This window comes from Xenopus tropicalis, chromosome 8 (genome assembly GCF_000004195.4).
Source record: "Xenopus tropicalis strain Nigerian chromosome 8, UCB_Xtro_10.0, whole genome shotgun sequence".
NCBI classification, from domain to species: domain Eukaryota; kingdom Metazoa; phylum Chordata; class Amphibia; order Anura; family Pipidae; genus Xenopus; species Xenopus tropicalis.
This window is the reverse complement of record NC_030684.2, coordinates 76485695-76501339: the sequence shown is the minus strand read 5'-3', so window position 1 is coordinate 76501339 and position 15645 is coordinate 76485695. Positions and strand designations below refer to the sequence as shown.

General features: G+C 36.7%; 1 protein-coding gene across 1 annotated transcript in view; it reads left to right on the top strand.

Moving 5' to 3' along the window:
* The first annotated feature begins 842 nt into the window (after window positions 1-842).
* Window positions 843-15645, top strand: part of lrfn3 (leucine rich repeat and fibronectin type III domain containing 3) — a 273218-nt gene continuing 258415 nt past the window's right edge. The window contains exon 1 of the mRNA XM_018096347.2: window positions 843-1719. The gene's annotated coding sequence lies outside the window, so the exon portion shown is untranslated. The remainder of the gene's footprint in view (window positions 1720-15645) is intronic.

Genomic DNA, 15645 nt, shown 5'->3' with positions numbered 1-15645 from the left:
GGATCACTTATCCGGAAACCCGTTATCCAGAAGGTTCCGAATTACGGAAAGGCCATCTCCCATAGACTCCATTATAAGCAAATAATTCTAATTTTTAAAAATGATTTGTTTTTTTCTCTAATAATAAAACAGTACCTTGTACTTGATCCAAACTAGGATAGAATTAATCCTCATTGGAGGCAAAACAAGTCTATTGGGTTTATTCAATATTTAAATGATTTTTAGTAGATTTAAGTTATAGAGATCCAAATTACAGAAAGATCCCTTACCGGAAAACCCCAGGTCCTGAGCATTCTGGATAACAGGTCCCATACCTTTATACATAGGAATGTACTGTATATACCTCTATGCAGCTTCATAGTTGCAGAGAAGCTCCAGGTAAAGAGTAAAGTTTATGGTTAGTGTTTAACCCATTAAATATGTCACTGTAAAAAGGACAGTTTGACATTTTACAAGATGCCTATTCAACTAAATACTATTGACATGTAACTTGCCCCTATGTGATTGATCTTTAACCTAACGACAATGAAGTGCTTGATGAGTTAAACACCAGTCCCACGTAGCAGCAAAAGGACCTACAGCAATGGTATATTTAATGAGCTTCTCTACCCCTGCATAGAAAATATACTTTAGCATATTAAACAAATGACTATAAATAGAGCTTCCTCTCCTGTACGAGAGAAATAATAGCTGTGTGGTTTCACACGGTAATAGGATTAGGTATAGTTTTTTTTCCTGTCTGCAGATTTCAGTTGAAATTTTCCTGGAGTCCCCTGACTGACAAGTGACATCAGCAGAGGGGCGGGTTTGTTGCTGAGCAGGAAGGCTTGCTGGATGGACCATGCACATAGCCAGGCAGATGCTGTGAAGAACTGGATTGGGAGCTGCAGAATTTAAGGAAGCGTGTGCAGAGAGAGAGAGAGAGGAGGAGGAAAGGAATAGGGAGAGAGAGAGGGCAAGCATCATAGACTCTGCCAGGTACAAGACTCTCTCTTGCGTCTGCATCCTTCCAAGCTCTCTTGAATCCGATAAATCATAACAGCTGAGCACTGTAAATGTATAGGAATACATCCACGGGCTGTCTGTGATTGGTAATGCTGAGTATTGCTGCTTTATACACATTCAGGGGAAATATACCTACCAGGATTGTTAAGGTGGCTCCTGCCAGTGGTGGGGTGATCACCTTATTACAGGGTCTGGATTCAGTTTGGTCTTGGAGAATGATTTAACAGCAAAGTGTTCTCTGGGTTGTTGTTAAACCCGTTTTAATTTGACATTCTGGACAAACCCATTTCCAGCACACACTGGATTACAAGAGTCAATCTTATGGGAAAAAAAATGCATCAGTTTGAGTCCTAAGGTACATTGCTTTGGAATGCTATCTCTTTGGTGGGGCTGCCAAAAATTTTAGAGCCTAAGGACATCATTATTGGCTATTCAGCTGGCTAACCCTGTCCTCCCTGCTGAATGAAGACTTGGCTTTGCTGAGTTCTATCTAATCTGCTTGGGTCTATGAAAGCTTTTGAAAACCCATTTTGAAGGCTTGGGCACAGACGGAGAAAGTGGTATTCATTGCTATTCGTTCTGCTGGAAAGAAGCAGGTTAGGGATGGTGATGGGGGAGGGAGGCTCTGACTGAATTGCTGAACAACTCCAGCACGGATTAATTGGAGACCTTAGTCCTTCTGTATGAAGTATCACTGCAAATGAGAGGGGAAAGGTAATGTTTCTTACAACTCTTCAAAATGATTTTGCTTTGTTAATGATCTGATGGTTTGCGTGTAGAAAAGGTCACAATGAATCTGTAATGGGCCATATTGGGAGGGGTTGGTGGAAAGCATGGCAACTTGACAGAACGAATTGTGGATACATGGACTAACTTCCAAGCCTTGATAGCAACGCCAAACTGTATCAGTAATGTGAGTGGAATATACATATACAATATAGTGGAGATTATCCTTAAACTATCCTTAAAACTAAAGAGGACCTTCGATTATCTGTTACTAAGAAAAGTGAAGTAAAAGTGCACCAATGTTTTCAATCCATTGCCAAATTGTTGTGTTTGTTCATTTCTCTGAGATACTCAAAAATCAGTCCCATGCAGAATGAAATTTGAAGAAGCAAGAGTGGCCCATTGCTTTGGGACAGCTGTTATCATAAAGGTTACTATAGTATCAGATTTACTAGGATTGGATTAGCTATTAATATATGTTTTGGGTTTTTTAATTTTTTTTTGCAATTTTGGTATGTAGCTTAATAAATTTCTTTAAATGCACATTTATCACTATGACCTATATTATATATTATGAATGCTACATGCAGTACATTCCAATGAAAAAAACTATAACTTCTATAACCCTTAATATTTAGAATAGGGAAGAAGGGAGAGACTGGGGTGGATTTCAGTGAAAAGAAAATACATGGTAAGGGTACCAAATTTGGGATGGGAGGGTAAGACAAATGCAATAGTGTTTTCTTAAAAGCAAGTTAAAGGCATTTTATGACCAAATGAATGGTTTATTTGCCAGGGACATTTCCTGGCTGAGAAACAGATTGTGTTCTTTCTTTAGTAGTCAGCATGTGTGTACATTTCTGATTAATAGATAAATGTTTAGATTCTGGTGATGCAGGGACGCACAGAGTGCAGCGTATGCCTCAGATTTTTGATGAAAGGCAGCTATAAATGCTGCATTATACACAGTATACTGTATGTGCATAGATAGATAGTTAAATTGGTATAATAGATGTATTATATTGCAACATTTACGTAAGGGAAAGAAAAACAAGGGTACTTACTACTTGGTAATAATAAGTATGGGATGTTTTACAATTCTGATCCTACTATTAATATAGTAGTGTGTGTGGGAGTGTGTGAGTATGGCTGTATGTATGTGTGCTTTTGTGCATATCTATAGCTACCCACAGAGTGCTGTATGCTTAAGGATGCTTATGGATATACAATGTCTTCACTGATTCCCAGAAGCGAATTACATCTTTGCTGTTTTTGGCATTACAGAAGGAATTTTAGCATCAATAAAAAAAAGCCAGGGACCTCCCACCTATATTTTTATGGATATATATTTCACAAAATTCTTTTTACTGATGATTGGCTGCAATTTGTATTTGGGGTACATCATACTAGGTAAATGTATGGGACAAGTTTTGCCGAAAGAAGGTTTTTATGTTTTCAGTATATATCAGAAAGCATGTAAGCGTTGTATAATTGTATATAATGAAGTCATTCTAGCAAAAGGCTCACATAAGCTTGTACTGTTGCAGATAAAACGATCCCACTCACCCACAATATGATCATATTATTTCACGCCAGTAGAATGAATCCTATTACAGATCACAACTATTGATTCTACTTCAAAGGGAATGTCTGATTCAGTTGTGAGATCGCATTACAACCTTTTAGTGAAGCTGATATGTTTTATAGGAGAACCTATGGACATGTATGGGGGAAGTGTTACGGTTTAGAAGAAATCAAATAGACATTCAAGGTGGGAGGTTATAATAAACCTTTCATATTAGTTTATATATTAGGAAAAATATTTTGTAAAAATAAATGAGGCAACATATATATTTGAGACAGGGGTTTATGCAAGTGTTGAAAGTAGCAGTCATGATCTAAAAGCAATAAAATAAAAAGAATACAATGATGGTTCTGATATGGATTCTATGTGTATGATTCTACTGTAAATATGTGAACCTAAGTAATCTAACAGAGCAAAAAAAGCTAATGAATATTAGAGTATTAAATTGTAATGTAAATAAAATCTAAACTTTCTGCATGAGTTTGCAGAGGTGAATTGGCCTTAAATAATAATAAGGTGTTCCATTATAGATGGATTTTACATTCTACAGGGTTTATCACTTGTATAGTTAAAGATCATGCATATTATATCATACAGAAAAATACAGAGCTGGTATGTACTTGAAGCAATACCCTAAACATTAGTAAAAAAATATACTATAAGGTAGATTACAAATGGTGGAATATGACTGATAGTTCAAATATCTGTTGTGTCTGTGGCTCCTTATAAGCAATGGTGGGTAATGTGACTTTGGTTCACTCTCCAGGGAGAAGAAACGTACTGGTTATCTGATCAAGTATAAAGTTAAAAGCATTTGTTTATTAAGTGGGTCTTTCTATTCACTGACTAGTAGACTAGAGGAAGTTTCCAGACCAGATGTAGGGGATTTTACTGCTGCTCATTTGGAAGGGTGTGAGGGATATCTCACAGGCCTGCATAAGGAAGGCCATTGGTGTTAATAAAGGATTCTATTTGACTTTATTGATGAGTGTAAGGGTGAAGACACACAGAGCTACTTAGTAGCAGCTACTTGTCATGGCTACCAAACTCCAAAGACAATACTAATAATTGCCTCTGCTAACACACACGTGGAGACAACTATCAGTAAACTATCAGCATTGTCTATTTTTGTAACCATGACAAGTAGCTGCTACTAGTAGCTCCATGTGTCTTCGCCCTAAGGGCAGTGGCACACGGGAAGATTAGTCACCTGCGATAAATCTTCAATATTGCAGGCGACTAACTGCCCGACATTCCATCCCACTGCAAGAATGTAAATCGGATTTCACATTGAGGAGATTAGTCACCCGCAATAGTGAAGATTTATCACAGGCGACTAATCTTCCAGTGTGCCACTGCGCTAAGAGTCAGAGTCGGACTGGGCCACTGGGGCACAGGGAAGAAAATCAGGTGAGCCAGACCCGGTCCCCGCAGGGCGCTCCCCTGAACCGCCGTTTTTTTCTTCCGCGAAGTGTGGAAGTTTAATAAAGGCGTGCTTCGGGGAGGAGGTTAGGTAGGTGGTGGGGGCCCCTGCGAGGGATTTAAAGGCTGCGGCTGCCCTAGTGGGCCCTGCAGCCCCCAGTCTGACCCTGCTAAGAGATAATATAAGCAAGCTATTGAAAGAGGATCTAAAACTGCATAGAAAGATCTGGTATTAGAAGAAATTAGTAGGATAAGCAGTGGCGGCCTTAGATTGAACTGGAGGGATGCTTAATGGTTTACAACATGGTGATCGATCATGAACTGTACAACAGGTTTAAGGCCGTGTGCAGGGGTGATAAAAGCTTCTTCTGTAAGCATGCTGACTGATAACACAGAGACACATTCATTCACACAAACACACTTATCACATACACCCCAGACAACTTACACACACACTGAATAATCAAGCCCATGGCTACTTTACACACACTGACTAATGCTAGTACTGCTTAAATATAGGCTATAATCATACGCACAAAGCCCCTCATACACCCACCCTGAATTATGACACACATACTAAACAACACTACCTCTGATTAATAAACTAATAAACACATTATAACCTGCCATAAAATTGGTCAAACACATAGCATACAGCCCCCACACTCTTAAAACCCCTATACACACATATAACTCTGTAAAAAATATCTCTGCATCACTTTTCCATCCTTCATCATTTAAATGTTAAGGTCTATTAACATTCAGGCCAGCTATGTTGGTGTGTGTGTTTGTGTTGAGGGGTGGGCTGATGAGTCAGATAGTTTTTTATTTTGGCTTTATAACTTTACCCCATATTTATGACATTATAACTTTAACTTCAAGTTTATTTGACAAACAGCCATCAGCCTTGGAGGTATAAATGTGATATCAATACACTGCCTCCAACAATTGCAAGGTGCATGTTATTGCACTGTTATGCAATTGTTTAGAAATACATTTTTTTTTAGCTAGCACTAGGTGAACTAATAGCTGTAACAAAATAGATCTTAACCATAGGAATGTTTCCTTTATAAGGAAAGGCATTTAATACTTAGCTTTTCTAGCATATGACTTTGGATTTGCACTTTCAGCTAATACATTAAAAGTAATTGGATACTTAATTGGAAAAACAGGATACATTGTTTCTTTTGGGATTCAGATGTTGGCAAAGATTTACTAAGAATCCTTTGTAAAACATATTAAACAAGCACTTCTGCCTTGGAGCTCTGGGGCCCTAAAGTTAAATTTCAGCTTGGGCACGATCTGCAAGGAGTTTGCATCTTTTCCCTGTATCTGTGTGGATTTCTTCCACAAACACAAGGTTGATTGGACTCTAAAATGTCTGCCCTACTGTGTGTGAATGTGATAGAGACCACATGCTCCACTGGGGAAGGGACTGATGTGAATGATAAATAATCTGTCTAATGTTCTAAGGAAATGCATTGGTGCTACATAATTAACAGAAAATAAAAACAGCATGTACAGTTACAGGGAACAGATACTTTTAGATAATGCTGATTTAGGTGTTTTGCACTTCTTTCTCAGATGATCAGATGTTTCTGGGCCTTTTTCTACTCTGTCTTGCTATTAATGACCTTGTAAATTTTATAGAGAGTATTGTGCCTATACATGTCACCATTGGGGTTATATTAGAAAAGAAGGAAAGCTTTCCAGTCTAGTAACCAATAGCAACCTTGTCTTTAACAGATTAATGCAAGCAACTTTCCACCTTGTCACTGCCTAATCCCCTTAATTACATCACGTTATTGAATCAGATTGTGAAGTTTGCTAATTACTGAAAGATTTGACAGATTGGACAGGGAAATCACAGTTAAGGTTTCTGCAGATAAAGGTAAAAATTATGCATAGATAAATTGTAGCTATACACTCATATAGATTATACAAGGTATAGAATAAAATAAAATTGCGATAAAGATGATTTGTGATTACTAATACACAGCAAGCTTACTAGCCACAGCCTGGCAAATTGTTTTAGTATATACAAAAAAGCAAATCAATTCACTGGATAACAATAATCAACGAAATGTTAGGAATTTGGACAAACTGTATTTGTTCATATCTATGATATCAATCAATCAATCAGGGAAGGGATATTATTATTAGGGCTCTGTTTCCAAACAACAATTTAGTTTCCCTACACGTTTTTTAGAATTACCATAAATGTTGAAGAACTGAAAGTCTTATAGAACATAGAAGTATGGTTGTAGCTCTAGAGATATCTTGATGGCATTAAGAGGCAATGAATAACTAACCAACAAGTTTCAGAAGTCTTCAGAGGAACAGGGAGTGGGAAAGCAAAGACAGTAGTTCTAGAGTCCTTTGGAGTGGTTTCGCCAACCTGGAAAGCTCCAGCAGGGTGCTAAATAAGGATCCAGACACTTGGTATAGTTACAATTAAACATTTGTTTCAGCAACCTATATATTTTTCTGTAATGGTTGAATTACTCCTGCAAAATAATGTTTTCTCTACTGTAATGGCAATTTTGAATGTGTATTCAGCCTGCAGTTCCTAAAGTAGCAAAATCTATATACCAACATGCATAAACATAGAGATGGATTGCTAATTTACAATGAAATGCTAAAATATGCACATACTCATACATACTGTACAAGCAATGTGGATTGTCATACACACACACATGCACATTGCCATTATAGTAAAGGTATAGGACCCATTATCCAAAATGCTCGGGACCAAGGGTCTTTTCGTAATTTGGGTCTCCATACCTTAAGTCTACTAAAAAAACAATAAAACATTAATTAAACCCAATAGGACTGATTCGCATCCAATAAGGATTAATTATATCTTAGTTGGGATCAAATACAATGTTCTGTTTTATTACTACAGAGAAAAAGGAAATACATTTTAAAAATCTGAATTATTTGATTAAAATGGAGTCTATGGGAGACAGGCTTTCCATAATTCGGAGCTTTCTGGATAACGGGTTTCCGCATAACGCATCCCATACCTGTACTTACCAAAATCCTGCCTCAAGCAAATACAGAAAGACACAGGCACACATATTGCAACTGGTTCCCGCTGACATATACATAAAGACCAACACACAGATCTGCCTGTTCAGTAATGTATCACACATATAACTTCCTTTCAGTAACAATAGTTTGTAATTTAAAACAAAATAAAAAGATTCTTTCCTCTTTATACATTAAGTACCATAACCACCTAATACCTCTTTCCCCACACAAACTTGATGAAGTAACACACACACATACACAGATATACAGTTTTCTAACATATAGTTCTATATATATTGATTTTAGCACACTTTTGTAGCGAAATTGCAAATTAGTGTCACCAACACAGAACACCCAACCAGCACATACATTCTGATCAGAAAAACAACATTAACATGTATTAACAATATTCACAGATCTGTACTGTCAAATCACACATCCATGAATCTCTCTTTTGAATGTTCTGATGAAACCACATTAAGATGAAATGTAATCTTGTAACTGTGTGATGCCCATTAAAAATATGTTTGCCCATTTAAAAATATGTTATGAGTCCACACTATTATCTGGGCTATCTGTCACACAGCAGTAGCAGGGAGGTTAAGGATGGATGGTAATGCCATCTAATAAATGCTTCCACTTGGATACATATCTATTGATATATATGATATATATATATATATATATAAAAATGGAGGTGGGGTGGCTCAGTAACACTTAAAGCCAAGTATAAGTCTTTACAAGAATATATATTTCCACCAGAGGAAACAAAGATAATTCCTAAAGCCCTGGTAACAGATCATGATCTGAAGAGCAAAGGAAATGTCAAGCTTTTTAACAAAGGTCAAATAAATTATAGTGATCAATTAAGTGTATCCATCAGATTTCAACAGCTTTAAGCACGTGGCACTTCCAGTCGATATACTATATGGCTAAATGTCACCTTGTAAAAAATAATAAAATAGCTATGCATGACCCTGTACAAACTGCAAGGAGATTTATTCAAGGGGTAAAGTATGCCAGGCACCTGAATTCTACCTTGGTGCCTAAATATTGAACTGGATATTAAATTGGTGTTTACCTTCCAAAATCTTGAAGTACAGTATTTTGCAGCTATATTGAGGGTCTATCCTTTATAAAGAGGTAGTACACCTTTAATTTAACCTTTAGTATGATGTAGTGCATTTTTGTGGCTTTTGAATTATTTAGCTTTTTGTTCAGTAGCTCTCCAGTTTAGAATCCCAGCATCTTGTTGCTAGGGCTTACTAGCATCTAAGCATTTGTTTGAATAAGAGATTAAAATATGGATAGGCAAGGATCTGAATAGAAATATAAGTTATAACATGCAAAAACTAGAAATACAATTGTAGACTCACAGAGCAATATTTTTAATAAAAAAATAATTTTAAATAAAAAAACATAACATTTTAAAGTTGCTAAGAAAACCATGTTGTATAGCAGTGTTCCCCAACCAGTGGCTCCTGAGCAACATGTTGCTCCCCAACCCCTTGGATGTTGCTCTCAATTCCCACAAACCAGGTAGTTATGTTTGAATTCCTGACTTGGGAGCAAGTTTTGGTTGGATAAAAACAAGATTTACTATCAAATAAAGCCTCCTGTAAGCTGAAAGCCCTTATTTGGCACCTCCAAGAGCTTTTATGATGCTTTTGTTGCTCTCTTTTACATTTGACTGTGGCCCACAAGTAAGAAAGGTTGGGGTTTCCTGTGTATAGCATACTAACAGTTACCTTTAAGGTGAATAGCCCCTTTAATTATTTTCAGACATAGGCATCTTGGGGCTGCTTAGTGACACAGTGATCAACACTGCAGTATTTATATTCACACAGGGCACTCTCTGCATATTCTCAGCATCCTACCAATAGTTAAGCAATGGGTCCACGATAGTATTTAATAAAATCATTGTTAGGTTGTTGTTAACTAAGTCACTTTAAATATCCAATTACCAGGTTGGTGTGCTAATGCTGACCTTAAACTCATCCCAATTAAATTAATTAATTTATTAATTAAATTAAACTATATCTAAACTAAATTTCAGGTCAAAATGAAAGGAATGGAATCCAGCAAAGAGTGTAAAATGGGGCCTCAAATGTGTATATATACAGTATACCTATAAAACCTATACACCTATAAAGTACACATATTTTATAGGTGTATGTCGGATAAGATGAAGAAGATAATATTTTCTTCAATTTTAAAATTGGGAAACATTTTTTAGATTGTACACAAAAGGCATTAAGTTTGCATCAGTGCAGTAATCCACGGTAACCAATTAGTAGGTAGTATTTACTGGTCACGTGTTTAAAATCTCATTGGTTATTATGGCTTACTGCACCTTGGCAAACTTAGTACCTTTTATTACATTTTGGGGTTAGAGGCTAATAAAAGGGAAAGAAAACCTAACTCTAAGCAACTTTTCAATACACTGATAACAATTTTTCAAAAAGATATACTTGTTTGTAAACATCATTTCTATTGATGAGCGAATCTGTCAAGTTTTGCTTCACCAAAAAATTATGAAACTGAAAAAATTCACGAAAGTAAGAAAAATTCATGAAATGTGGCTACCAATCGACTTTTTGTATGTGCAAGACTTTTTTGATATGACTTCAGCTTTTTTGATGCAACCAAACTTTTTCTCCCTGTGCAGTTTTGCAAAAAATTTGCCGATGCCAAACTGCAGAATTTGGTGGCCAATACAAGCTTGGCGAAAGAATGTACTCATCCCTAATCATTGCAACTAAAAGCAATGTTTGGTTGCCCCTTTGGGCACTGCTGGTTCTGAAGCCAGAACTCCACCATGCCTTGCATTGATCTGCTAATAAACTGGCTTCACTTAACTTGTGTAAAACATCATAACCAAGAGAGCAGAGGATAGAAGGAAACAAATGCTGTTTTCTGTAACAATTATATTTACAAACCATTGAACATTTTGATGGAGTTGCCTTTATGGACATAAAGAGGGTGTGTAATTCAGCAGAAAAGGTGTTATATGGAGTAGACTAGATGCACAATAAATCTACCATGGCTAGGAGAAGATACCTGGGAGATGCTACAGTAGGTGGGCAACTCCAACACTGACTTTAAAGTCATTTTCTAGAATGAACTGTTTAAACTGCCTCAATATTCATCATAAAATAATGAAGGAAGCATTCCTTCTTTTTCTGTATAGAATATCCTATTAAATTTTAATTACAAATTGGTTCAGTGTTGGCACTTGTAAACTCTAAAGCAGGAGTCCCCAACCTTATTTTACCCATTACCCACATTCAAATGTAAAAACGTTTGGGAAACAACATAAACAAAAAGTTCCTGGGGTGCCAAATAAGGGCTATTTGGAAGCTCCATGTGGACTCGCAGCCTGTTTGACCTTGAGTAAACCTAGTTTTTGAGTGAACAAACAAGCCTCCAAGCCAGGAATTCAAAAATAAGCACCTGCTTTGAGGCCACAGAGAGAAATATCCAAGGGGATGGCGAGCAACATGTTACCCACGAGCCACTGGTTGGGGATTACTTCTCTAAAGCTTACAAACTAAAAAAAAAACCAGACTAAATACAGGAATACTATTCATTCTACAGTTCATGTCAGAAATAAGGATGTGCGCTTCTAAGTGAGCCTCCTTCATATTTCTTCCATGCCCAAACAGCTGATGAGGGTATGACCTTAGTTGTTAGCAAGCAATAGATTTATGTACTCAGAGGCATTCGTGGGAATAGTGAGTCACTGTCCTTACAAATGAAATAAGTGCTACTAGTGATGCTGGCTTGATGAAAATGTATCTGACACATTATACAGATGATTCAGTATTGGACCCATGCAGACTGTGAAGCAATGGATCTAAGGGTGAGGCATTTGTACTTAGATGAATTTGTTGGTTTATTTGCTCAATGATTGTACATTGTAAATAAACTGCCTAGCTAAGTGTCTTACCAAAGTTCCCAAAACAGTGAAAGCAGGGTTCCTAGATTTGACTGACAGATATTTCATTCAGAAAATGGAACCCTGAACAGATATATACTGGCCTAAAAATATTTTAGTCTTTATTAAAGGTCTTGTTCATTCTATTAATCATTTTTATTTGTATGTTACAGTTATATGGTGTTTCAATGAGCTTTATAAAATTTTGCAACTTTTATTTTCACTATCCTCATGAAATGCCAGAATAACTAGTTACATATTTTATGCTTTATCATGTAAAAACTTATGGGTGAAATTCATTCTGAAAACTTTTCTTCAAATTCAGGTCTCATTTTAGTCTAGTTCTAATTCTGTTTTAGTTTTTTCCCCCATAGACTGCAATAGAGTTTTCATGTGATAAACTGTGAGATAAGTTTTACTCATTAAAGGAACAGTAACACTAAAAAATGAAAGATCTTTAAAGTAATACAAATATAATGTACTGTTGCCCTGCACTGGTAAAACTGGTGTATTTGCTACAATAACCCTACTATAATGTATATAATAAGCTGCTGTGTAGCCATGGGGGCAGCCATTCAAGCTGGAAAAAAAGGAGAAAAGGCACAGGTTACACAGCAGATAACAGATAAGTTCTGTATTATACAATAGTGTTTTATCTGTTATCTGCTATGTGCCTGTGCCTTTTCTCCTTTGAATGGCTGCCTCCATGGCTACACAGCAGGTTATTTATATAAATTATAGTAGACTTTCTGAAGTAAACACACAACTTTTACCATTGCAGGGCAGCAGCACATTATATTTTAGTTACTTTTATTCACTTTCATTTTTTGGTGTTACTGTTCCTTTAAGTTGCATCTGAAATTGAATTAGTTTCCTCATCAAATTGAATCTGACCCAATATAAAAAATCACCCGCCATTGCCCCCAGTTAGGGTCAGTTGGTACCACCAGTGCAAGTAATTGTAATCCTATAAAAATATTTCACTGGGGAAAAATTGAGATGAACTACACCAGCACAAGGGGTGCCCAGAAGTATGCATACTGTTTATGTATGGTGTTAATCAGCATCACGTTTCACAACATGCTCAAAATTAAATAGAATTAAACAGAACATAGATTAATTGTATGCTCATTTAGAGACATCAAGGCAAGAGCAAAGTGAAAAAATAGACACCAGTCATCATTTTATGGTAGCAAGTAAAAAAGCAAAGTTCCGTACCCACCCTCCCTAGATGGAGTGGTATCCATGGTATTGTTGGTTGTTTTCTTAGTTTTCACAAATGAGGCCAATGAGGGCTGGGGTACACGAGTTTATAGTTAGTTAGTGGGAGTATAGAAAAATTGTAAGGCCAGATTTTTGAAGGACATTTGTCACAGTAGTGGGCGGGCCCTTGTCAGTCTGCCTGGAAAATATTTAGCCGGTAAGAGAGGCTTATCTTGGTGGGATGGTTTAACCCCTAAGGTGGGTGGCCATTATTGCGGATGCATTACAGGGGAAGATATTAAAAGGTGATGGCAGGGGGCTCCAGATAAGGTGGAGTCTCTTTTATAAGTACAGTTTGGCGACCTATCCTCTGGGCTACGATGCTTTACGGCTGACAGGGGTTCATGTTATATGGATGTTATATGTTTATACAATATTTACAAGGTTTAACATGTTTTGATATTATAAATGATGTAAAGTAAAGATGGACATTGTATATCATTAAATTGTCATGTTTGGATTGTATTGCTGAAAACTAATAAAGCTGTGGCCGGTTTCATTCCAAGATGATAGTGTCACGCATTTTATTAGGTAGAGAGTTTAGCGTGAGGATGCAGTGGATGATGCCTGGGTCATGCTGTCAGCACCTGTGTGCACAGCTCCTTGTACTTTAGAATTGCATTTATAATGTTATATTTTGAGAGTCTGGTGGGGAAGGCACGTCCCTCAGTCTTCTAACTTGCAGGCCCCTGGATGCAAGTGCCACCTTTAGTGCTCTGTCACTTGCATCCAGGTCTTCATACCCTCTTACGTTAGTACATAGAAGTGGAAGGAACTTCCTGGCTTAAAATGGTTTATGGGAATGTGCTGAAACACAGAGGGAAATGAACAAACACATTTTTTACACATTTTAATTTGTGCTTTTTAGGACATTAGTTTATAAGGACAAACATTGGTTTTTCCTATCATTTACTTAGTCCGACCAAAAATACAGGCATTTCCTGTCAGCATGCAAATGTGTCACTGGGGAGGAAACTGTTTTTTTATTACCAGAATCTCTGTTATCACCACTCACCATTTACACAGCTCCATGTTGACTCTTCTCTTATATTCCAGTGGAGAAATAAATTCCCCTCCTATAGAATCTCACTATTTCTCTCTCCTTTTAATGTTTCCTTCAAATTTATGAAAAGTGATTTCCCTCTTTGTCCCTGCCCTGTTATCAGCTATATTGAGACCAGCAATGTGAAAGGATACAGCTTGCCTTCTGCATCACAAACCCCCTCCATCTCACTGGACCTGACATTCATTGCCCTTCTACTGTATCCTTCTAACTGCTGTTTTAAGGAGGGAGCTCTCCCTCTAGATCAAAGCTTTCCCATTTGTTTCTGTATATCATTATGCCTCACATCACTTTCCTCTTTGCAGCGCTACAGAATCTGCTGACACATTATAAAAAAGGAAATAAAAATATTAATGATTGCACATCCTTGTAAATACATCGATCATCTGCAGTCTCCCAGGGTAAAATGTATGAACATGGGGAAATGTGATTTTATTTTTGTAAGCTGTGCATTTTTTCACTTAATAACACAGCCTATTTATAATAAGGAATGGTCCATTTTATAGGAAACAGCCTACTGATATATTTTTTTTCCCCGTAAAAGGTTTAAAATGCTACATTATGGTGGCTTAAGATAAAATCTGTTAATAAAAGTTGAGTTGTCCAAAACAGATGTAATAAAATATATTTGTTCTGTAATATTTTACATAAGGGTGAAGCATTTTTTTCTAAACACAGGGAATGATTGCTCTGTTGTTCCATTACATCAATATATATGAGGGGCTGATACTTAATCACTTCTTAAGTGCATCCATCAGAACACTGTAGCTTGTTAGCTACAGCACATAAACAATACAAGCACCATTATAAAATAAAAGAGTTTTTATTGTAAATGCTGACTTTAGTCAGGATCCCCATCGCCTTTGTGAAACAAGAAGGTTCAAAAAACTATAGCAAAAGATTCAGCTGTGTAAAATAATAGCAAAATTACTGTTTCAAAAAGTTGGCAAATCACACATTTTTGAGTGCCAAAACAAATTTAGTTCTGTTTACTCATCGCTTCATGTGAGTCTGGTAAGTCTTATTATATTCCTCTTCTGTATATTAGCACAACAGAGGGACTTCTTCTATGGCGACATAATATATTGAGAGATATCAAGCATGAAGGATAACTTGCAATATTATAATGGTAAAGGTAGTTTTCACCAAGATGTAGTATATAGAAAACAGGTAGTGGCTGAGAGCCTCTGAGAATTTAAAGTCTAAAGACACAAAAAAAATGGTCAAACAGGTTTTATGGACAAAGAGTACAATGTGTCCCATATTCTAGAAGGTGATCAACTGTTAACAGAAGAAAAGATCACAATTCAGAAATGCCCCTTCAACTTAAAAGGAACGTTATAAAAGGCAGGTGGCATTGTGCTATATTTGGCATACCTAATACTTAATACTGATCTACCAAGGAGCTCACTGAATTTGAGTTGGAACTATGGATTTTCAGGTGTTGTGGAATTCTAGCATATCTGTCTAAACATGAAGATTTCTACCAACCCTGCCCACTCCCATTCTAGTTGTGTTTGGTTGCTTCATGTGTTTGGACTCAAGTACCATTGATGAATGGTGTCAGTTATTGCCTTACTGAGGAAGGGACGTTTGATCATGTGAAAG